Source organism: Bubalus kerabau, chromosome 11, assembly GCF_029407905.1.
Source record: "Bubalus kerabau isolate K-KA32 ecotype Philippines breed swamp buffalo chromosome 11, PCC_UOA_SB_1v2, whole genome shotgun sequence".
Classification (NCBI taxonomy): domain Eukaryota; kingdom Metazoa; phylum Chordata; class Mammalia; order Artiodactyla; family Bovidae; genus Bubalus; species Bubalus kerabau.
The window spans coordinates 43,907,786-43,933,154 of record NC_073634.1 but is presented as its reverse complement, the minus strand read 5'-3'; the positions used below and the strand labels follow the sequence as shown (position 1 = coordinate 43,933,154).

General features: G+C 39.0%; 1 long non-coding RNA gene and 1 other non-coding gene across 4 annotated transcripts; one reads left to right on the top strand and one right to left on the bottom strand.

The window, feature by feature from the left end:
* The first annotated feature begins 1,230 nt into the window (after positions 1-1,230).
* Positions 1,231-24,981, top strand: LOC129623109 (uncharacterized). 3 transcript variants are annotated; one of them, XR_008700352.1, is made up of 5 exons: positions 1,231-1,431; positions 6,729-6,763; positions 10,503-10,597; positions 21,548-21,705; positions 21,829-24,981. It is a non-coding gene; the product is annotated as an uncharacterized LOC129623109 (long non-coding RNA). The 3 variants fall into 3 exon arrangements; XR_008700353.1 differs by lacking the exons at positions 21,548-21,705; positions 21,829-24,981 and adding exons at positions 12,185-12,398; positions 12,902-13,278; XR_008700354.1 differs by lacking the exons at positions 21,548-21,705; positions 21,829-24,981 and adding an exon at positions 12,902-13,278.
* On the bottom strand, positions 15,918-15,990 carry TRNAE-CUC (transfer RNA glutamic acid (anticodon CUC)). The gene has a single exon. It is a non-coding gene; the product is annotated as a tRNA-Glu (tRNA).
* Positions 24,982-25,369: the final 388 nt, after the last annotated feature.

The following is a 25,369-nucleotide window of genomic DNA, read 5'->3' as shown; positions in this document are numbered from 1 at the left end:
TAAATAAAATCAGGCTTAACAAATACTTCATATTTATTCAACAACTATTCATTTGCTAAAAAAATTATTGTGTGCCTACTATGTGCCAGGGAACAGAAAAGTAGTTCCTGCCTTCATATCATAGTATTGAGACAGAAAATATACTATAAAAAACAATTAATAGTGATAACTGCTATGGAGAAAAACTAAGCTGGGAAAGAGAGCAGCATGGGAGTGGGCAAAGATGTTCTATCTGAGCTGCTGACCTGGGAGTGGTACAGGGAATAAAGGGAGGAAGCAAGGTCTGCACCTGGCTCCCTGTGGAGGATAAAGGTATTCCAGGAAGAGGAAGCAGCAATGATAAAGGCTACACTACGTGGGGTCTGAAGGGCTACCAAGAAACCAGTGGGATGGAAGCCTGGGGTCACTGGGAAGTGAGATAAGCAATGGACTGGAGAGAGAATCAGAGGCCAAATGATATGGGGACTTATGGGCCCTGATAGGTCTTTGGATCTCCAGCACTCTTGCCTGGAAAATCCCATGGACGGAGGAGCCTGGTGGGCCACATGCAGTCCATGGGGTCGCTAAGAGTCGGACAAGACTGTGACTTCACTTTCACTTTTCACTTTCATGCATTGGAGAAGGAAATGGCAACCCACTCCAGTGTTCTTGCCTGGAGAATCCCAGGGACCGGGGAGCCTCATGGGCTGCCGTCTATGGGGTCGCACAGAGTCAGACAGGACTGAAGCGACTTAGCAAGAGCAGCAGCAGATCTTTGGATTTATTCTGAATGTGATGAAAGTCATTGGAAAATGTGCCATGATTCGATCTATCTTTTTGAAACTCCATTGGTTTGCCAGACGGACAATACATTGTAAGCAGATGAGAGTGGAAGCAGGAAAACCAGCTGTGGGGCTAACGCCGAAAGGCAGTCCAGACATGATGATGATAGGGACTAGAAATGGGAAGGCAGGGATGGAAAGAAGGATCAACTTCGGGATACACCCTTGAACGTACAGCCAACAGACTGCAGACAGGGCTGGATGTTGTATGTGAAAGAAAGTAATCAAGGATGAATTGAGGGTTCTTGGCCTGAGCAGCTGAATGATGGTAATGCTGATACTGAGATGAAACACACTGGGGCCAGGAGAAATTTGCGAAGTTGAGGCTAAATGGAAACCAAGTGTTCTGTGCTAAAGCAGGTTAACATGGAGATGCCTATTAAATGATGATAAGCAGTGGGAGCATGGAAGAGAGGCAGGTGCTAGAGATAAGTGCTTGGGGTCATCAGCACGTGAATGGTTTCCAAGCCATGGGAGTAAGGGTGAGCGCCTCAAGAGTGCAGGTCCAGAGAAGGACACGTAGGTGGACTGCGCCTTGGAACGCACCAGCATTGTGAGGTGGGAACAAGGAGGAGGATTCCGTAAAGAAAGCTTCGGGGACAGCAGTGAGGTAGGAGGAAAACCAGAAATGTGAACACTAGCCAGGAATACTAGCCAAGAAAGTGTTCAAGGGTAGCAAATGCTGTTGAGACGGCAAAGACGAGGTCTGGAAGTTTCAGTAAAGGGACAAGCATAAAAGCCTGACAAGAGTATGGTCAAGAAAGAATAAGAGGCAAGCGTGCAGAGAAAACCAGGACCTTTGCCGAACTAGCAAAACATTGCCAGGAATTGTGTTCCATGTTGTTCCTCAGCTCTTATTCCGTTTAATTTTCAGTATGGCCTCCAGTCATTTCAGTACTGAACTTCTGAGTTCAGTGTTTGGTGCTGCTGTTCAGGCTTCACTTTAAGCAGTTTAAGTAAGAAATAAAAGAAGGCAGAAACTATGCAGGCACTTCAATTTAAGATTCTTCTATAAACTAACCCATGTTGTCATTAGCATTACATTATATTAATCAGTTAATTATCCGATGTTAATATTTATGTAGTGATTTTTTTCCTGTGTTTGCCTAAGAGAAGTTAAAGAACTGCAAAGCATTCAAATGACAATTTTTAAAGCCTATGTTGGAATTAATGAGTGTTTAGCTAAACAGAATTAGCTTTTGTGGACATCAGGTCTCTGAGATCATTTTGAAAGAGTAGGAGGAAAGTGATAAGACTTAATGTTATGGCTGTGATTATGTTTTTGTTTTTCCTTTCCTTCTTTCACTACAAAACAAAATGAACTATTACACAGGTGAAAAATGTACTCTCATATTTAAAAGATGTTATAGCTGTTTTCCTATTTCTTTTTGAACTTGACCCTTTTTTCAGTATACCTCTTATTGACTTTAAAAAGAGTATTATGAATTAGAATTACCAGACAATGTTAAAAGAAAAACTCCTTGAAACCATGAGCAAAACAGTTTCACTTTAATGTATCTGCATGTATCCAAATTTTACTCCTATATCAAGATCCAACTATTGAGATAAACCTCAACTGAGACTTCCCCAAACCCCTCCTCTTGGAATAAATTTCTCTCACCTGTTAACTTTAATAATATTTTAACTGTAAATCTCATGTTTTTCATTCATCTGGCTAATAGTTTCTGCTTATTATGGGCTGGCACTCCTCTAGGTTTCAGCTGTTATCAGCAAACAAAACAAAGATCCCTGCCTTATGGAGCTGAGATTCTAACGAGGAGCAGACAACAAATAATAGATATTGTAACAAGTCATCACCTAGGGTTGGAAGGTGATCGATTCTGCAGTAAGATAAAATGTAAAGCAGAGGAACAAAGTGCATGGGGGGAGTCCCAATTTTTAATACAGTGATTAAAGTAGGACTTACCAAGAAAGCAAAATCTTAACAAAGACCTTAGGGTTTGAAGAAGGGGAGGGAATTAGCAATGTGGATCTGTGGGTAAGAGCTTTCCAGGCAGCAGGAGAAGCCAATGGAAAGAGCCGGAAGAAACACTGGGGGTATTTTTGAAGACCAGCAAAGAGACCAGAGTGGCTTGAGGGCTGTGAGGGAGGGAAAGAACAGTAGGAGATGGGGGTCAGAGGCTCATGGGGTGGGGGTAAAGGACAGATTACGGCAGTAAAATGGAGGCTATTACAGAGGTTTGAGCTGAGGAGTGACATGACCTGACATTCAGTTCAAAAGGACCCTCTGGCTGTTATGTTGAGAATATTGGGATGCACTCGGGTCGGGGAAGAAATAAAAGTAGGAAAACCAATTAGCAGACCCTGGCTAACAAGAGATGGTATTAACTTAGACTCAATGAGAACAGTGGAGCTGGCTGGAGAAGTGGCTGGAGCTTTTAATACTGCATTTTTAAACTGCGCCATATACATGAGCATGTCTCATCATCACTTCTAGGCTATTCACTCCTTGAAACCAAGACTTGGGTTCATGCTTACATGTCCAACAAGGGGTGCTCAGTCATATGGCTAAATGAATGAATGGTCACCAGACAAAAACTCTAACTTACCTCTCTCTGTGGCAAACACCCTGAATTTTAAGACATATTTATGAATGGATAATAGCACCACCAACAGCATCGATTTTGAATTAAAAGTAGAAAAAAATTTGCACACTGTGTAACTGTTGGCAAATAATATAAAAGGAAAGATGTGTTCCTTTTAGGGAGACACATGAGTTTTAAGGGAAACACATGAGTTTCCCTTAATTGCTTACAAGTTTCTAGAAGAACTCTACCGCTTCTGCATTTTCTCTGCTTTCTCCTTAAGGTAAAATAGTAGCCAATGGAGAGAAATTTCCAGAAAATACAGATTCACAGTAGATTTTATCATGGAAATATTTATCATCATAAAAGCCAGTCAAATGACATTCCATAATACTAACCCTTAGTGTAGTTAACACTGCAGAGAAGAAATCTATCTCTGTCTTCAAACCCCATTATATATAATAATAAAAAATAAAACAAAAGATTGCATATAAAATAAATAACTTCTCCAATACATATATATTTGACATTACAATAGCCAACTAATGCAATCATTTGGCATTAAATCAAATTTCTGAAACTTCAATGTAGCAAGTGGGAAATTCCTACAGAAAAAAGGTTGCACAATGATGTCCATTCATAGTTTCAGAATCAAAGCCAAAGAATTTCTCTTTTTCAATAAAGTAGTCCAGGTTTTTGAAATGCAACATCTAATTTGGGTACAGAGTTCAAGAAAAGATGCTGCATATTGTGGAAGTAATTTGCTACATGTACATATGAAAAATCAGGAAGGGAATGGATTTCTCTCTCTCTCTCTCTTTAAAAAGCTGTGGTACATATACACAATGGAGTATTATTCAGCCATTAAAAAGAATACATTTGAATCAGTTCTAATGAGGTGGATGAAACTGGAGCCTATTATACAGAGTGAAGTAAGCCAGAAAGAAAAACACCAATACAGTATACTAACGCATATATATGGAATTTAGAAAGATGGTAACAATAACCCTGTGTACGAGACAGCAAAAGAGACACCGATGTATAGAACAGTCTTATGGACTCTGTGGGAGAGGGAGAGGGTGGGAAGATTTGGGAGAATGGCATTGAAACATGTAAAATATCATGTATGAAATGAGTTGCCAGTCCAGGTTCGATGCACGATACTGGATGCTTGGGGCTGGTGCACTGGGACGACCCAGAGGGATGGAATGGGGAGGGAGGAGGGAGGAGGGTTCAGGATGGGGAACACATGTATACCTGTGGCGGATTCATTTTGATATTTGGCAAATCTAATACAGTTATGTTAAGTTTAAAAATAAAATAAAATTAAAAAATAAATAAATAAATAAAAAAAATAAAAATAAAAATATGATGTCAGAGTGTGGGTTCTAGGCTGCTACAATTCCTAATTGAGTCAGAAATCTGGAGGACTTCATCTCTATCTAAGATATGTCCCTATTTCCACTTTTTTTAGTAACCATGGAGAAGACTGAGTTCAACTTATGATAAATCTAGTTGGAAAATATCAGCCTGAATTATAGATTAATGCTTTGAGACAGTGGTTTGTCCATCTAATCATTTCACAAATATCTATTGAGTACTTAATATTGGGACACCCTGACAAAAATAAGGGAGCTAGGGAACCCTTAGCATTATGGCAGAGAAAGCAAAAGGAAAGGGAATTTTTAGTACAGAGCAGGCATAATCTTGAGCTGATTTTTAGAACCATGCCCCAATAACAGTGCCAAAGATGGAGTGATAGAAGTAGGCAGGAGGATCATTTCATAGGCTTAACAGGAAAAAGTTAGGAAATAATGAGGGACTGACTATAGAAAATGATGGTGGGCATGGAAATAAGCAGCAAGTTCAAAATATAGTTAGCAAATAGGCCATTGTGGTCTTGATGGAACAGAGAGAATGAAGGAAGGTGAGGGGTTTAGGACAACTGCTGGCTCTTCAGGTGAGAGAATAGTCGGATGGTGGGCTGTGCTCTAAAACCTTAAGAATGCAGATGTAAAAACAAATAGCAGAGAGAATTCTTTTTAAAAATCAAAAACTCTGGCATGATACATATTTGAGATTATGACTGAATTTATAAATATAAATCTGTGGTCTAAAGACAGTCTACCCACTGAGCTTGTCCAAAGTCACGAATAGTAAAGAGATCACTAAAGAATACTTACAAAAATTTCCTTCCTTTTCTCTGGTCTCCTGATGCAAAGTATTGATAAGATAGAGACTAGTAGACAATACTGTACTTGTGCGGAGTTGCTCAGTCATGTCGCCCCTTTGTGACCCTGTGGACTGTAGCCCACCAGGCTCCTCTGTCCACGGAACTTTCTAGGCAAGAATACAGGAGTGGGCTGCCATTTCCTTCTCCAAGTAGACAGTATTAGATTTTAGATATTTGAGTCTGGTGAGTATTTACCAAATTTGGACCTTCTATTATACAATTGGGGCTTCCCTAGTGGCTCAGCTGTAAAGAAACCGTCTGCCATGCAGGAGTTCAATCGCTGGGTCAGGAAGATCCCCTTGAGAAGAAAATGGCAATCCACTCCAGTTTTCTTGCCTGGAAAGTCCCATAGACAAAGGAACCTGGAAGGCTACAGTCCATGGGGTCACACAAGAGTCAGACACAATTTGGTGACTAAACAACAACAAATTATGCTATTGGAAGCATGGCTTCTTGAAAATTTTTCTTCTATTTCCCACAAAAAATCTTAGAATATGATATTTTAGGGAACACTGATATAGAATGGACAGCAAAGTAAAACAATTTTCTAAATATTTGACTTTCCTTACAGATTAATAATGGTGACTTTTTCATCTGGGATTCTAATTTCTAACTAACTCACTCATTAAAATTCACTCAATACCCCATGAAATTTCATTTTTCAAGGACTTCTGTACCATAAAAAGAAGATGAAAAATCTCTGATCATTTGTCATTTTTATGTTAGTATTCAGTACCTCCCCGCCACCCTCCATCCCCACCTTTCTTTTTTTTTGCTTCCAAATCTGCACTGAGAACATCGACAATGCCCAAGAAATGAATCCCTCTGCAAGCAGGCCATTCTGAGTTACAAATCTGAGGTATCACTATGCACAGCCCCCATTAAATCATTTCTACAGTTTCAATAATTAAAAAAACTCTTGAATAATACACCTCAAGACAGTCTTGAGAAAATTTATATTTTTATCTTTCTACATTCATAAATAATGGTAGACTACACCAGTAAGATCCACCAATAGAATGCTTCCATTCCAAACTGACAGATTTTTATTAACCTATTATAAAATGAAGAAGCCCTATATGCCCAATAATTTTAAAAACATCTAAATCAATGCTTTTCAAATTGCAGGTTGTGACCCCTTTGTGGATCATGAAATCAACTTGGTGAGTCACAACTGGCATTTTTACAAGACAGAATATATGGAGTAGAGTATATCAGAATGCATTACATTTTATAAGGGCATATGTGGTTTTGTGAAAGTTGTGCACATATGTATGTACTAGATCCTCATATAACTCTTCGTACCAAGAGTTGCATTCAAATAAATGGTTTAAATACCTTGTCCATGGATGTTGAGAAATGCCAGGGGTTTGTAGCTCAAATATGAAGTGAAATAAATTTTATTAAAAGGGAAGATTTATTTTTGTACAACACTCCTCTGAGAAGCACTCACTGACTTCAAGCTGTCAAGTATCTTACAGAAGTAATACCTAACAAATAGCATCAAAGGTTTCTTCCATACTATGTTTTGTTACTAGGAATAATTGGCCTAACATCATTAAATAACAAATTTTCACTTGCATGGTTTAGTCTTTCTATTTAATTATGGACAGAAGTCTCATTCAGTTGCATTGATCTTATACTTTAGAATAAACTCAGAGCTTGAAACATAAAATGTACCATATGAGTTTTTAATGCAGGAGGACCCTTAAAAGATAAGAAAGCAACTGTAATCCTCGTGAAAAGCATACAAATGCCTATGTTATCATTATTACAACCGATGCACATACACTCAAATGTTATTAATATGTACAAACTATAGAATATTCTACTGCACTTAAAAAATGAACACAAATACAATTCCAATAATTATGCTTCACTGTAATTTTATGAGAACCCTAAGAAATAGAAAAGTTTGAAACAATGTTTTATTTATACTACCAAAAATAAGTTTTATCCATGGAGATGGTGAAAAACTTAGCTTAGTATCACACCACCCAGTTATTCCTTGCTAATGATTCCTTAATTTATATTTTTGCAAACAAGTTTTAGATCAGTTGTTTTCAATAAAGTATCAGTCATGAGTTTTACCTTGAGATAGTTTAAACTTGAAATAGTCCTCTTTTGAGAGAGCTATAGTAAATATGAAGTTCATATTTTATTTCATTCATATCATTCCATTCCTTAGGTTCTTTATGGTTTTTTAAAAATCCATAATATAATTCTATGAGAGTTAACATAATAGACTGTAACAGCTGTTATGGTCTATTGTGTAAATAAGTAATTACAGAATTTACAGACTATCATGTAAATATGTAATTATGGACTTTTTAAAATGTGCATTATTTACTCGATAGTCTATCGTTTACATATGTAATTATGGACTTTAAAACATGTATTATTTACTCAGTCTGTAACAGCTCCTTGGGACAGAGTCGTTCTGGCCTATTGGGTAAACATGTAATTACAGAAATTTTTTAAATATGTATTATTTATCTGATAGTGCTGCTACAGATTATCACATCCATATGTAATCACAGATCTTTAAAAAACGGTTATCGTTACTTTGTATAATGCTTTTTGCAAGTCAACTCAGAGACTTGCAATTCATGGATCAGATGTCTAAAACTATGCAGTGATTCCATCATATAGAATATTTGCAAGAAATAGTGGTTTTCTACAAGTCACATAAGTAAATTTTCAAGTTTCCCCCCAAAATTTAAAGAACTGATCTCAAAAGAATAAACTGTTTTGATAGTTAAGGTTATAATACTCTAGTTAAAGATTCTATATTTCATTTTTTCACAGTTATCTACACCACCATAATTCTTTTAAGAAGCCAAAATCTCTTATCATATTTCGCTTCTTTCAGATAGGGTCTGGAATGCATTTCACCTGTTGTCTTCTTTCATATTCAATTATGAACATTTTAGGATGACAATTTAAACCACTTGCCAATTTCTGTGGTGTAAATATTCCCATCAAGACTGATTTCAAGATACCAAAGGGATGTCACTTAACTCAGAGTGCCACTTAACAGCCAAACCAGAACTGCGGGTCGTAGTCTATTTCAGCACACCACTACCTCTTAGGCCATTTCAAATTTCAACTATTGATTTGGGTACCCAAGTCTTACTTTCCATAAACTCTGAGGGAGTCAGAAACAAAAGCCCAAGTGCCAAGGTTACCTCAGGTAACCTTTAAAACTTGTTTCTTCAGTGTTTTGAGCAGTAAGTACTCTGAGGTTGAGGGGTCGAGGAAGCATTGTTCAGTGTATTGGAGAGAAGTCTTGGACTCAGTACAACTGAGGTATACCTATGAAAATGGCTTGGCAAGAATGTTATAGAAGTAATTTAAGTATCAGATGGTGGTTAGGCTGGAAAACTTTAAGATCTCTTCTAATCCTATGAAGTTATGATTTTATAACTTAATAAGTAAATGAGATAAATGTTAAGTATATCACATTTCAAGATCACCCATAGTTCCACAGTTGTATATTAATAAATTTAATTGCCATTTTTGACTGAGTAATAAATAGTAAGCTCAGCTAGGCAACTCTTGGAGGATAGACCTTTAAGCAAGATGCCATATAAATGAACTTCAGACACTGCTGATACAAAAACTAAGAATGTTAAACTAAGGAATTGCCTTTTATTTTAACAAAAAACTTAAACCTTGCTATGCTTTCCACATAGCTCAGTTGGTAAAGAATCCACCTGCAATGCAGGAGACCCCAGTTCAATTCCTGGGTCAGGAAGATCCACTGGAGAAGGGATAGGCTACCCACTTCAGTGGGCTTCCCTTACAGCTCAGCTGGTAAAGAATCCGCCTGCAGTGTGGGAGACCTGGGTTCAAACTCTGGGTTGGAAAGATCCCCTGGAGAAGGGAAAGGCTACCCACTCCAGTATTCTGGCCTGGAGAATTCCATGGACTGTATAGTCCATGGGGTCGCAGAGAGTCTCACATGACAAGCAACTTTCACTCACTCAGTGTCAGTATTTCAGTATTTTTTTTATGAACTGAAATTCAGAAACTGAAATGTTAAAATACTTCCTTGTTTATTCCAGTTTTTAAAAATCTGACTGAAAATTCATATAAAATCATACAGATGGATAGTATAACCAGTGGCTATTAATTATTTCAAATATTCCTAATTTCAAATTTAGGGGAGACTGCACTGATCTCCTTATAGAGTACAGACAAGGGATCAGTGCACGTATATATGATTAATTCTCTATAGGGCAGTATTAAATACATTATACTGTTTTGCGAATATAATAGATTGCTAGAACAAAAGAACTTTCAGGGAATTTCCATCCAAAGGAAATGAGATAGTATATACATTTGGCTAAGATGCTTATTTCGTTTCATTCACCACTCAAAACATCCTGTGGAAGACAGGACTTTCCATACATACTAAATTTTAGTTGTGTGTAGCTTAATCAAGACCTGCCACCATGGGTTGCATACCTTCAGGGAGAGATCGTGTTGCCCAATGTTTAAATTCCCATGTAGAGCAAAATACAAAATATACATTGCATTAGAGTATCACATGGCCAACGACCGACTAGAGAGCATGCCAGGAAGGGGGCAGGTGCTGTCTGCCAGAGGCTGCAATTTAATATCCTGCTATAAAAGCAATAGGAGGCTCCCGTTCATCTGAAACCTAGAACCTATAATAAAAACAGTGAACAATTCAAAACTGGCATGTTACTCCTACTGGCTGTTTATGTGCTAGGATCTTTCATCATGCCAAAGTTGCAAACTGTGTCGAGTCCTCTGAAACAGCTGGGCTCTTCTTACTAGTAAGGTGGAATTTGGAGTAGTGAGGGATTTACTGTATATGAAAGTCTGTTTTCTTTAAGGAAATGGGTATAATATATGTCCTAATGGTTTTTTGAGGAACTCGCTTGCTTGGGGTTTATTAAAAGGCTGAACTACGTGATTTTAGATAAAGACGTCAACAGTTAACAACCTGAGGCACAGAAATGGGAAAGGTAAGCCAGAATTTATAAATGTTCATTTCATCCAGGTGCACCGTACATTAAACAATAAATGCATCCCAGAAGTGAAATGAAAATAACATACTTATAAATTGAATCATATTTTAAATTAACTAGGGATATGGTTATGGTTTGGAAAAGGGTATGGCAACTCACTCCAGTATTCTGCCCTGGAGAATCCCATGGACAGAGGAGCTTGGCAGGCTGCTCCATAGGGTCACAAAGAGTCAGACACAACTGAAGCGACTTATCACACAAGCACACACACGGTTATGGTTATTTAAAGGTAGCTTCAGCTGGGTTTTGCTAATGTGTATGGTCAAGTTCCAATCTGTCAATTTCTGATATATGAATTTTCCCATGTTAAATTTTACAGCAGACTGTGTGTGTGTATATGTGTGTATGTGTATACTTGCAACTATATGCCCTTTCAGATATTCTAAAAGTCATACATTTATGATCAAAATACAGTAAAGGGAATACAGGAAAATAAATGTCTAGCTTGATCCATATGGATCTTCTGGGTTTAAACAAACATATGAAAGATTTGCTTGAACAAGACTGTGTTAGAAAATGAAAAACAAAGGTTTTCACAATTGCAGTTAGTTATCTGTGAAGTGGGAGTGCCAAGCAGTAAAACTCCGTGTCCACTTGGCTGCAACAATTAATATGGAGCTATCTTCAAGGTGGGATTATGGGCAATGGAGCCTCTAGGGAAGGCTGTTTTGCCCATGCGTTAAATCCTCATTTTGTGTGAACTTAATGAAAAGATTGCAATATGTTCTGTCAATGGTTCCTAGAGCATGGAGATGTCTCTTTCTTTTTCCCCTGAGTAAATGTAGTCAGATTTGTGCTGAATTTTATGGAAGAAAATGTAAAGAAAGTGTGTGCTTTTTACTTTGTTTAAAAGTCCCGAAGATAGACTTGAAATCATGGAGGGAAATGCAGCTGGTCCAGGGATATAGCATTGACTGGATACACAATCAGTACATTTGGAAACTTTGCTGTGTTTGGGGAAAACCTCTAACATGTACAATATCAAGGAGAAGAGAGTTGAGTTTTTCTATAGCATTTTAAATTAGGCAATTGCTATTTTCAATAGAAGCTCATTGGTCTGCTCTAAAAAAGTTTTTTTTTTTTAATTTATTATTCTAACTAATTTGAATTCACAAATATGACATGCTCCAGTCAGAATAAAGACTGGTTATGCACAGAAATGTTCGGATGCTGTAATACAGTCAAGTGTATGCTGATCTCATTTTGATCAAAGACTATTTAGGATAGCAAAGAAATGCACAATACTAAGTAACAAAAAGCCCAGAGTAGAACTGAAAGGAACAGAAACCAACAGGTCCCTCACAGTCAGTATATGTGCTAGTAGGTACCCAGCCAGGTTTCAGGCTCCCCTAGCAAACCCTCCATACTCTAGGTACATCAATAAGGAGGGCCTCTTGGAGCTGAACTGATACTTGGACATCTCTTCGAAGCCAAGGGTCACCCAGAGATATCCACATGGTCAGGTTCTGCCCTTCACACAGCTTCAATCCAAGGCTTATATAGAAAAAACTTGTTTTCCTATAGGGTTGCTGAAAAGAACATCACCTTGGAATTTCTGAGACTGTAAAATATTCAGGATCCCAGCAACAACTCACAGAGGCTAATCACAATTTAGCACCAGTGATTCAACTACTTAATCCCTGAACTCTGTCCTTACCTGGAACCCAGGCCTCAGAAATTCTGGAATCTAAGCAGGACTTGATTCAACAGGCCAGCGTTTGTTTTTAACAGCATAAAGGTATTTGGATGAAAGGGGATCATAGAGACAATTTAGTCAGATCCCTTCACTTTAAAGAAAACTAAGACCCCCAAAATTGGCATCATTTGACACAGCTGGTTAGTGGCCCAGCCACAAGTGGACTGTCATTCCAAGGGAAAGGAACTACCATTTGTAAAGCTAAGTGTAAGGTAACACATGTTATCTTATTTAATCCTCACAGATTCCTAAGAGGTACTCTTCTTTATCATCCCCTTTCATAGAGTAAAGTAAGTGAGAATTAGAACAGTGACTAACTTGCCCCAAATCATATACTTTCAGGGTAATTTGCTACAGATCCATTCACCAAATGGCCAATTTACCAAATGATGAATTGAAGAATGGCCAATTAGCTGAATTTATCAAGAGCTTGTTGCTTTAAACTATTGCTTTTATAGCAATTAATATTATCCAGTCAGTAAAGCTTTCAAGATTATTTTTAAAGTTGAATATTTTAATTTTGTTGTCATGGCAACATTTTTTAGGAACTTGAATTCACTCCATATTGGTGACTGCTGCTGCTAAGTCGCTTCAGTCGTGTCCGACTCTGTGTGACCCCATAGACGGCAGCCCATCAGGCTCCCCCGTCCCTGGGATTCTCCAGGCAAGAACACTGGAGTGGGCTGCCATTTCCTTCTCCAATGCATAAAAGTGAAAAGTGAAAGTGAAGTCACTCAGTCATGTCCGACTCTTAGCGACCCCATGGACTGCGGCCAACCAGGGTCCTCCATCCACGGGATTTTCCAGGCTAGTATATGCCAAATTTGAGGTCCTAATCACATGGTCTGTTATAAAACCCCTTCTGGGTCTTCCTACTTCTTTTCTTCTGCTTATAATAAATGGTATAGACTTTCATCTCAAATATTCCTGCAAACTGACAAAGAGACAGAAGGCATAACCTTTCTGAATTGTATAAGGTTTTTAGCAAATTGAGTTGCACAGGATTGTTTAACAGCACTAAGTTATATCTTAACATTTTAGTTTAGTCTTAATTTTAAGTTTTTAAAATTTTATTTTGCCCTAGCCATAAGCCCTGTAGCTATGCAGCACATTTACAGGTCCATATCAGCTGTCATTTCCTGTATGTTTCACATTTCAGATACTTTTTAAATGTTTGGGATATTAAGGCATCTATTCCATTTGCTTTATCAATCTATGAGCCAAAAAAGTAGAAAAGGGAGTGGGCCAGATTAAAAATGACAGAAACTTACCTTGTCCTCCTGATTTATCAAAGGTCTTGAAGACAAGCACAACAGTGTGACTTGAAATACAGTCATTATAATTCCAAAAGTCTGAGATCAACACTCAGGAAACCAGAAGCCCACACCGAATTTTAGTCAGTGCCTATCAACTAGTTAACATAAAACTGCTGCAGCAAAAATGAAATCTAAGAAGAGTTTAACACTAAAACTTTAAAATATCCCCAGAGTTGCTGCAATCATCTTATACAACAGGATTTGCCATAAACTTCAGAAAAGCTTAATAGAAGGAAAGCTTTGTTGAATTAGTGATTTGGCAAACTGATCATTTCATGAATTGCTCAATAGGGAAAGTGGATTTTGGTGAACTGACTTTCAGAGAGGTTATTTTTGGAGAAATAACAACTCAAGGAATGGGTGCTTTAGAAAGTTATTTTTTTGGTTAACTGACCTGCTTCTGATCACCAGAATATAAGCCATGGAAACCTTCCGGCTGACTTCAAGACTCAAATTCTAGTCTCTTTACATACTGTTTCCAATTAACCACATAACCATTGGTGAAAAAGTAGAAAGATTTTTGAAGTTCTCAAAACCCAGAGAAGAGAAATGTGGACTGAAAGTTTTAGACCACTGAAGAAGTTCCCTTTTAAAATGTATTAAAATAAGTATAGTGAATAAAATCTCATACTTGAGTTCAATGCAAATCATGTACAATTCGTTCCAACAGAAGAGTGAGATCCAGTGATTTTGACTAGTGAGAAAGAGCTCCCCTTGATACCAAGAACTTTAATTTGAGCAAGACTTGAACATTTATATTCATATCATGTGGATCTGTCTGGCCAAAGTTAATTTGAGCATGTCACTTTATTCCCTGCACAGAATATCTAAAGCTTTAAGGCATATTCAGAGAGCCTTTTTTTTTTTTTCCTTGAAACACAAACACTTACACAACGCTCTCATTAACTGGAACTTTCACATCTCCACTGAAGTGAAAACAGGACCTAAAGCTCTGTCCTACCTAGTGTATGTCAAATAACACAGATTAGAGAGGGTGTATTTGACAAAGGCATTTTACTCAGGCATTTGAAGGAAAGAGTTAGACGAGTCACAAACCTGCATAGCCATGAAATAAAAATAACTGCAGTGATGTTTAAAAGATATCCTAAAATGAAAAAATTTTTAAATATTCAATAAAGGCAAAATTTTGCCTATGAGTCATCTGACTTTATCCCAGTCTGTCACCACTGTTGAAAAGCTGTGTCTCTGCAACTTTAAAGCTAAAACCATTCCCAAGTCATCTGGAGCCACAAATGGACTTAGGAGTATGCTCTACTGTATAAGTGAGAAACAATTATTTGCTAGCATCCTCAGGTTGGAATAGTCTAGCCAATTCTGCCCACAGAAATATAATGTGAGTCATATATCTGTATCATTTGAAAATTTCTAGGAGATACATTTTTAGAAGTGAAAAGCAGGTGAAATTATTTTAAAAATACATTTTCTTTAACCAAAGTGTATCCAAAATATTAGCATTTCAACATGTGATCAATATAAAATATTATTGAGATTTCACAATTTTTTGGTAATAAATCTTCAAAACTGGTGTCTATTTTATTCTAACCACACAACTCAATTTAGACTAACCACATTTCAAGCACTCCATGGCCACATGTGGCTGGAAGTGACTGTATTGGATGGCACAGGTCTTATTCGAACCACAGTCAAAGATTTCTGACCTACAGCCTTATTTGAAAAGGGAAGATATTTGAAGGTATTGAAATTGGGTGATTCTGTCTGGATTGGACCGGCCAACAATTTATCGCCAATTTTGAACATTAGACATTTTGAGAATACAGACCAAAAGAACACCATTACAAGAGCTCCTTTGCCAACAAAGGTCCATCTAGTCAAAGCTATGGTTTTTCCAGTAGTCATATACGGATGTGAAAGTTGGACTATACAGAAAGCTGAGTGCTGAAGAATTGATGCCTTTGAACTATGGTGTTGGAAAAGACTCTTGAGAGTCCCTTGGACTGCAAGGAGATACAACCAGTCAATCCTAAAGGAAATCAGTCCTGAATATTCATTGGAAGGACTGATGCTGAAGCTGAAACTCCAATCCTTTGGCCACCTTCTCTGCACCCCACCTCCAGTATCTACTACAGTTCCCTCCATTGGATTATCAAGAGCAGCCGTTATTTTTTAGAAAAAAAATATATACATTTTTTAAAATTTATTTATTTGGCTTCACTGGGTCTTCATTGTGGCATGCAAACTCTTAGCTGCGGCATGTAGGATCCAGTTCCCTGACCAGGGATCAAACCCGGGCCCCTTGCATTGAGAGTACAGAGTCTTAGCCACTGGACCACCAGGGAAGTCCCAAGAGCAGCCATTCTTAAATGTAGTTTTCCCTTTATTTTGACACACAAGGTAAAAGTGCCTCTATTCTGAGCCTTTGAGTGGGGGTGCTCCATCTCCTTGTAATGCCCTTTGAATAGTGCTCCCTACATCCCTATACCTCCAATACCTGGCTGACCCCTGACTACTGTCCAGAGTCAACTTTGCTTTCATTTACTCTTAAAATCTCTAGGCCACCCCAAAGACCATCCAAGACTACCCCCAAAACCTAGACCCAATGTTCTTTCTCCCTGTTCCCATCGCAAACACTGAGGGCTCTCATGCCATAGGATTTCCATTGTGGCCCTTCCCCCCAGTATCATCACATCTGTTGATTGTCCCTATCGTGTCCTCAACTAGACAGTGAGCTCCTAAAAAGTATCTCATCCACCTTTGCATTTGCAGTGCCTAAAACATAGCAGGTACTCAATAAACGCTCATAAAGATGAAATACTAAACAGTATAGAGAAAGTATCAAAGTTCATGCATTCAAATAATAAATTATTTAATTAAAGTGTATGTCTAACATATTTTATAGCAAAAAGGAAGCCAAAATTTAACAAATAGTTATCTTCCGAGTTCCAGGTATTGTGCTAGATGTTGAAGTTACAGAGGTAAATGAAACTCCAAACTCTCAGAGGTGGCAGGTAAGCAGTTAGATGAGTGTTTCTCACAGGAATGTGAGTACCAAACACCTGGGGAAGTTGTTTTAAAACAAGCAGACTCTGATTGAGGAGGCTGGGGTAGGGCTTGAGATTTTGCATTTCTAACAAATTCTGCTGGATTCCACTTTAAGTAAGGAAGGACTATGGCCTAGAAGTGAGCAGAGCTGAAGCTCAGCTCTGACTTTTGCTGTATGGGAAGGAGTCATTCCTCTTAATACTGCCAGATCTGCCTGCTCAATTAGTAAACTGCTTGAGAAAGGACAGTAGATGATTTTTAGGTTATCTAAAAACTCTGTAGTCCACAAGATTTTTTTTTTTTTTTTTTTTTTTGGTCAGCCTGCAGAAGTAGACAGGGACTAGAGCAGTGACTCAGTTGTCTGCTTCTTAGGATCAGATCAGATCAGATCAGTCGCTCAGTCGTGTCCGACTCTTTGCCACCCCATGAATCGCAGCACACCAGGCCTCCCTGTCCATCACCAACTCCCAGAGTTCACTCAAACTCACGTCCATCGAGTCGGTGATGCCATCCAGCCATCTCATCCTCTGGCGTCCCCTTCTCCTCCTGCCCCCAATCCCTCCCAGCATCAGGGTCTTCTCCAATGAGTCAACTCTTCGCATGAGGTGGCCAAAGTACTGGAGTTTCAGCTTCAGCATCATTCCTTCCAAAGAAATCCCAGGGCTGATCTCCTTCAGAATGGACTGGTTGGATCTCCTTGCAGTCCAAGGGACTCTCAAGAGTCTTCTCCAACACCACAGTTCAAAAGCATCAATTCTTCGGCGCTCAGCCTTCTTCACAGTCCAACTCTCACATCCATACATGCCCACAGGAAAAACCATAGCCTTGACTAGACTAACCTTTGTTGGCAAAGTAATGTCTCTGCTTTTGAATATGCTATCTAGGTTGGTCATAACTTTCCTTCCAAGGAGTAAGCGTCTTTTAATTTCATGGCTGCAGTCACCATCTGTAGTGATTTTGGAGCCCAGAAAAATAAAGTCTGACACTGTTCCCACTGTTTCCCCATCTATTTCCCATGAAGTGGTGGGACCGGATGCCATGATCTTCGTTTTCTGAATGTTGAGCTTTAAGCCAACTTTTTCACTCTCCACTTTCACTTTCATCAAGAGGCTTTTGAGTTCCTCTTCACTTTCTGCCATAACGGTAGTGTCATCTGCATATCTGAGGTTATTGATATTTCTTCCGGCAATCTTGATTCCAGCTTGTGTTTCTTCCAGTCCAGCATTTCTCATGATGCACTCTGCATAGAAGTTAAATACACAGGGTGACAATATACAGCCTTGACGTACTCCTTTTCCTATTTGGAACCAGTCTGTTGTTTCATGTCCAGTTCTAACTGTTGCTTCCTGACCTGCATACAAATTTCTCAAGAGGCAGATCACGTGGTCTGGTATTCCCATCTCTTGAAGAATTTTCCACAGTTGATCGTGATCCACACAGTCAATGGCTTTGACATAGTCAATAAAGCAGAAATAGATGTTTTTCTGGAACTCTCTTGCTTTTTCTATGATCCAGAGGATGTTGGCAATTTGATATCTGGTTCCTCTGCCTTTTCTAAAACCAGCTTGAACATCAGGAAGTTCACGGTTCACATATTGCTGAAGCCTGGCCTGGAGAATTTTGAGCATTACTTTACTAGCGTGTGAGATGAGTGCAATTGTGCGGTAGTTTGAGCATTCTTTGGCATTGCCTTTCTTTGGGATTGGAATGAAAACGGACCTTTTCCAGTCCTGTGGCCACTGCTGAGTTTTCCAAATTTGCTGGCATATTGAGTGCAGCACTTTCCAGCATCATCTTTCAGGATTTGGAATAGCTGAACTGGAATTCCATCACCTCCACTAGCTTTGTTCGTAGTGATGCTTTCTAAGGCCCACTTGACTTCACATTCCAGGATGTCTGGCTCTAGGTCAGTGATCACATCATCGTGATTATCTGGGTTGTGAAGATCTTTTTTGTACAGTTCTTCTGTGTATTCTTGCCATCTCTTCTTAATATCTTCTGCTTCTGTTAGGTCCATACCATTTCTGTCCTTTATCGAGCTCATCTTTGCATGAAATGTTCCTTTGGTATCTCTGATTTTCTTGAAGAGATCCCTAGTCTTTCCCATTCTGTTGTTTTCCTCTATTTCTTTGCATTGATCGCTGAAGAAGGCTTTCTTATCTCTTCTTGCTATTCTTTGGAACTCTGCACCTGGAGCTAATTTCAGAACGCTGATACCCAAAACACAGCCCAAAACTATTACCTCAAAATTGCTGCAGGCAGGGCCCAGGCATTTGTATTTTTCAACTCCTAGGACTGAGAACTCCTAAAGGATGATACTTGTGGTATGTGTTGACTATCAGCTCAACTGATTGGTGTTAATGAGGTCTGAGATAAGCAAAGGATGGGCCCCTGCCAGAAGCATTTATTCTTTTCTGTTGGCAGTACTATGATGCCATTCTTGGTCCAAAAGGCCAGATGAAAGTCACTGTGAAATACAATTTCCAATATTAAAACAGCAGCACAAAACATGAGCCCTGTTATGTATAACTGTGTACAGAAGAAAACTTTGCTGATATCTTAAGGAATCCTCACACCCAGCTTTTTGCAGTCACCCCCTTGACTTAAAAGATCAAATGAACACAGGGATTTTTTTTTCCCAATGAAAAATAGAAAAACCCACATCCAAGAAACCACTGGACATTTTGCTTTGCAGATGCAGTCATATCCTAAGTCCTTTTTAATTTAGTTTCTAAGTTTGAAAATTTTTAATTGAAAAGCCCAAACACTTTTTAACTGTACTTCAGTTTTGAAAAAGGAAAAGATGCTTTGTAATCTTCACCCTGTCTTTTTGGGCTAGGTTAAGAAGAGAGGGAAACATTTCAAACTTTTAGTCTGTACTTTTAACGTATCCTAGTTTCAAACCTTTCAGTGACTTTACTTTTTTTTTTTTTAATTTGCTTGCTTGAAGTAAGAAAGAATTAGGTTCTTTTATCATTCAACTCAAGTAATGAATTGCTTTGTAGCACAGCAGTGGCTTGTCACTAAAATACTGATCTTTTTTTCCCCAGTTCACTTTTGTCAAAATGTGCCACTCATACTTTAAAAAAAAAAACAATTATTTATGTTTAACAAATGTCAACAAATAGCTAAAGAGTACATACAATAACCCAAACATTTTAGGATTTGAGAGGCAAAAATATATGATGTCTTGTTATTTTTAAAGGCCCAAGAACCTGTCTGAGAAGATCAGACTTACATTCTATGAAAAGATAGCTAAAATTATGAACAAAAATAATAAAAGCTAAAACAATAGCTTTAAAGAGTTCAGAGAAGAGAGATTCCTCACTTCCAGCTGGGAATGGCTAATAGTAGGCTTAGGATGCTGCTGCTGCTGCCGCCACCACTGTTAAGTAGCTTCAGTCGTGTCCAACTCTGTGCGACCCCATAGAAGGCACCCCACCAGGCTCCCCCATCCCTGGGATTCTCCAGGCAAGAACAGTGGAGTAGGTTGCTATTTCCTTCTCCAATGCATGAAAGTGAAAAGTGAAAGTGAAGTTGCTCAGTCTTGTCCGACTCTTAGCGACCCCATGGACTACAGCCCACCAGGCTCCTCCATCCATGGGATTTTCCAGGCAAAGGTACTGGAGTGGGGTGCCATTACCTTCTCCTTGAAGGATGGGCTGGGATTAGATCATTAGTCCAGAACAGAAACGCTATGACCAAGAACATAAAGAAAGGAAAGTAGAAGATGGGCCCTCCAATAGTAGTAAGACAAGTAAGGAGAGTAATGCAACAAGAGTGTTTGGCTTGGGTTAGGCATAAAGTTTCACATCATCCAGGTTTAGATCCCAAGGACTGAGGACATGTTGCTGTGCTCAGTTGCTTAGTCCTCTTGGACTCTTTGTGACCCAATGGACTGTAGCCTGCCAGGCTCCTCTGTCCATGGGATTTCCCAGGCAAGGATACTAGAGTGGGTTGCCATTTCCTTCTCCAGGGGATCTTCTTGACCCAGGGATCGAACTGGCATCTCCTGCATTGGCAGGCGGTTTCTTTACCACTGTGCCACCTGGGAAGCCCAAGAACTATGGACAAAGACAAAACACAGGTAAAATGGCTTAGTCCTAAATATCAACCCATTCCAGTATTCTTGCCTGGAGAATTCCATAGGCAGAGAAGTCTGGGCAGGCTACAACCCATGGAGTCACAGAGAGTCCTACACAGCTGAGTGACTAACACTTTCACTTTCTCCTGCTCTCCAGGGATGGGGTAAAGTTGATAAACATTAACTGATGTAAGTATAAGATTTGACAAAGATAAGTTAATACAGGGCCAAAATGGAAGTACTTGAAGGCTAGACAGGATTTTTCACTTCAAATTTTCCTGTAGATGACAGGAAATCGATGAAGGTTTTTGCTTACTTGCTTGTCTAAGAAACACAACAGAAGTCATGTTTGCAGCAAAACAAATTTTGAAGTCATACCCATAGCACAGATTGGGTGGTATAGAACTTGAGGTGGAAAGAACCAACCAGTAGAGTGATACAGAGAAATCAATCTGAATCATAGCAATAGAGAGGAAGAAAGAGGGAAGTGTCAGGGAAATTATGGAGGAATAATCAAAAGTAGAATTTAGGGATTGGAGAAGGAAATGACAACCCACTCCAGTATTCTTGCCTGGAAAATCCCATGGACAGAGGAGCCTGGTGGGCTACAGTCCATGGGGTCACAAAGAGTTGGACATGACTGAGCACAACACAGAATTTAGGGATAGATTAAATCTAAGAGGTATCCTTTGGAGCCCCATACATAAACCTCTGGCACTCACTTCACACTGAACCCTGCTTGCTCTGAGTACCTATGAATGCTTCTTCAGGTCTTCAACCTGGATGGACAAAATATATTTAGCCCACATGCAGGACAAGCCAGAAGTACCAGAGAGAATACCCTCAGAAGCCATCTGAACCAATAAAGACAGGGATTTGAAGGCTAAAGCTGCAGATTTAGAATAATTCACTGCTCTATTAGATGACGGTGAGTTCTACACTATCCCTCAGAATTACCCTCAATGGGATTAAACTTCAATTTCCCAGTGGCAACTTGCTTAATAACACACCATTTCTTGTCTTTTTTAAATTCCTTATCTCCTTTCCCTAGTCCCCCATCAGCATTTCTTGGTATCACTCCCACATAAACTTGTTGTCTGGGATCCTGGCCTTGGCATCTGCTTCTGGAAGAACCTAAATTAACAGTTAGAAAGAAGAGCAGAATTGAAAATAAGGCAAAATAATCTCCCACCCGAAAAGATGTCCACATCATGATCCTCGGAATCTGTGAATATGATACCTTCTGTGGCAAAAGAGACTTTTTGTAAAATGTCATTAAGGTTAATTAAAGGCCGTGAGACTGGGGAGATGGTCCAGGTGTGCCAATCAAATCACATTGCTCCTACAAAGCAGAGAACTGTGCCCAAGTGAATAGAGGGGGATGTGACCATGGAGGAATGGTCAGAAAGATACAACATTTCTGACTTTGAAGATGGAGGAAGTGGGTCACGATCCAAGGAATGTTAGTGGCCTTTAGAAGCTGGAAAAGGCCAAAGAATGGGTTTTCCCCCAGAATCCTTAGTAAGGAATGCAATCCTGCTGACACCTTGATTTTAGCCCAGTGACACCTCTGTCAGAGTTCTGACCTACAGAACTATAAAAATGATAAATTTGTGTTACCTTAAACCATGACGTTTGTAGTAATTTTTAAATAATAGCAGTAGAAAACTAATACGTTATCCTTAGGTTAGACTACAAAAACTTGAGGCAGTCATAAAAAGCAAAATGAAACAGAAGACAAGATTTTCAGGAAATGTTGGTCTAAATGCTCAGTGTTGAGTGCTCTGTGTGTGTGTCCTGATTTTGTGACATTCTTAGAGATCCACAGAGCCTCTTGTATGTACACATCATTCTTCAACTAATTATGAGCATGAGACGGGAAGGATGTGTGATATTCGTTCTGTTTTATTTTTTAGCCCGGGAGTTAATCAGTTAAATGATATGCAATACACACAGAAGATAAAATTTTCAAAGTGTATTGGTTTAGAGGCGACTATGGCAATTGTTAATAACATGCCATTGTCAAACTCTTTCCAGTGCTCAGTTTCACCTGTGCTATATTTAGAAAGGTTCATTCAGAAAAGATGGCTCTGCAACAAATGCGTTGTATGAGAATATTCTTTGAATCTAAAATTTTCGTTGAGTTGTGGCAACACACATAACAGCTTGATACAGAATTCTGACACATTAATTCAGAGCAAGCTTAAGTAACTTCCAATTGTTGGAAATATATACTCCTAGACACATGGCTTATTGGAGCATATGGTTTTTGCTTACAGACCCTACACCTTTGGTATATTATATTCTGAATGCTTTATTATATTGCAATCCTACAGTCTCATTGAGTTACTCCATCTTTATCAATTCATTTTTTTCCCTATTCTGTTCCTGCAGTCTTTGCAGCCACACTCAGTCCTCAACCCTCCCCACATAACACGCACAACAGTGACACAACAGAATATTTAAAACTCTATAAGCCACTAGTGAGCTGGATTTGGCAAGAGGGTTGGGTCTGCTGCCCCTATACAAAGAGTTCTGGGGAAATACCCACACCTCTACCTAACCTTCATATGGAGCCTACCTATCTTTCCAACTCATCTTCTTCCTGCCTTCTGGCTTATATGCTAGAACTATTGGAGCCAAGTTGTAACAAAGCTGGGACTTCAGCCTTTCAGGGAAGAACTGTAAACCTCTTACCCCAAGAGTTTGCTTCCACTAGCTTTTGTGACTGGCACAGAACTCTGTGATATACACACCTGGAAGCTGCTGCCTCTTTAAAACCCTGCCTTCACTTGACACAGATTCCACAGATTTGGGCTAGCCTCATTCCGTGGCCTTGGCTGTTCACATGCTGTTTCCTCTAATGTGGGCTGGAGATCCTTTCAGCTGCCCCACCTTGTTTTCCATGGCCTCTGATTCTTAGCAGCCCCTGCTGATTGCCCCTCAACTCCTGCTCCAAACACATAGCATACCTCAAAGCCACCTTAATGAAATCATTTTTTTAAAACAAATTATCTGCAGATTGTCATCTAATACAGCCAAATGTTTTCCTTTTATTTGTCCCTTTCTCACAATATACCATTCATAATCAAATCAGCTCTTGCCAAACAAATTTTAAATATGTCATTTTATATGTACACATTACACATTTAAAGCCATTTTATACATTATAGATTCAGTTCAATCTCTTAAGTGGCAGGACAGGACAATAAATGTCACTGTGCTCTCTGGTGGACTGTGTAGTCTGGTGTTGCAAAGAAAGACCTTCTCACAGCACATCCTCTGACTCTGCAGATATGACCCCAGATGCACATCCCTTTGGCGGGGGGTGGTGGGGGCGTAGACAAAAAATAACTTCCCCTAAATACCAAGATAATTTGTAGAAAGGCTATACGGTTACAAAAGCATTTTGCCAGAGCTTAAGGAAATGAAACAAGAACAAGTGCAAAAGACACTGAATTTCAAGTAAGAATGGGCTCAAACACTTTAAATCCAAAAATAATCTGTGTACCCTAGAGCTTGGGGACCGTCTGCCTTGGCGGACCACAATCCTGGAGCCATGTGTCCCCAGACAACTAAAAAGAAGATAATTCAAAAGGATTTACCTGTGGGTATAGGCTTTTAATGCTGACAAAAGTAGCTGGTTTGGAAGGCAGGTGCCTTTCGCAGCTTTTATTTGCTGTGGAGTTTTTAATGCATGTAATGCTGTTTTAATTTTGTTTCTAAGATCCTATTTTCTTAGACTTGGTCCTATGAACTGAGGATTTGCCAGTCATAGTGCCTTTCAAGAACAACATCCTGAAACATTTTTCTTTAAAATTATCTACTACAACTTTCTCACTGTCTTCTTCCTCTTTGGCCTCCAACAATCTTGCCTCTCACTTTAACCTTTCAATCAACACAACCCACCCAACATCATCAGTGATCTCTTTGCCAGATTAAGTGGCCTCTCATTCTGACAATCAGTTCTTTGTTTTTGAACCTCTCCGGCCTTCCTGACACTCTTCTTAGCAGCAATTTTAGAAATATAAAAATGTCCTAATTCTCCTATATTTTCCTGTGGAATACTTCTTGAGTTTGATTATATTTTTTTGCCTTCATTTTAATAAAGGCTTACCAATTAATCAACTTAAAAACCTCTACTGGAAATTACTGCTCTTTCTGTGACCTAGCTGATAGAATAGACTGAGTTTTGAATAAAGTTCCATAGGAAGCAAACAATCTATACAACTCCTGATCTATTTTATGATTGGGAGTATACATTTTGCAAATATTTAAAGCAGGTTTCCCAGCATTATTGACATGTTGACTAGCAAACGGTAAGAGTAATCACTGATGATACCCATTACACCAGGATTCCAACTACCTTTGAATGTTCTACAAGTTTCAGGAAGGCCAAGAAAGAAGAAATAGGCCAGGGACTTAATAATACAGTATAAAGACTGATTTCTAACATATATTGATCACAAATGTGTGCCTCCCTGGGGCCCAAGATTCACACTTCCCGAAAGGCAACATCTAGGCTTAGGCACTGACTACAAAGAGCTATCTATTCCTAGCCAGCAATTTACACAAACCATCATTAACATTCT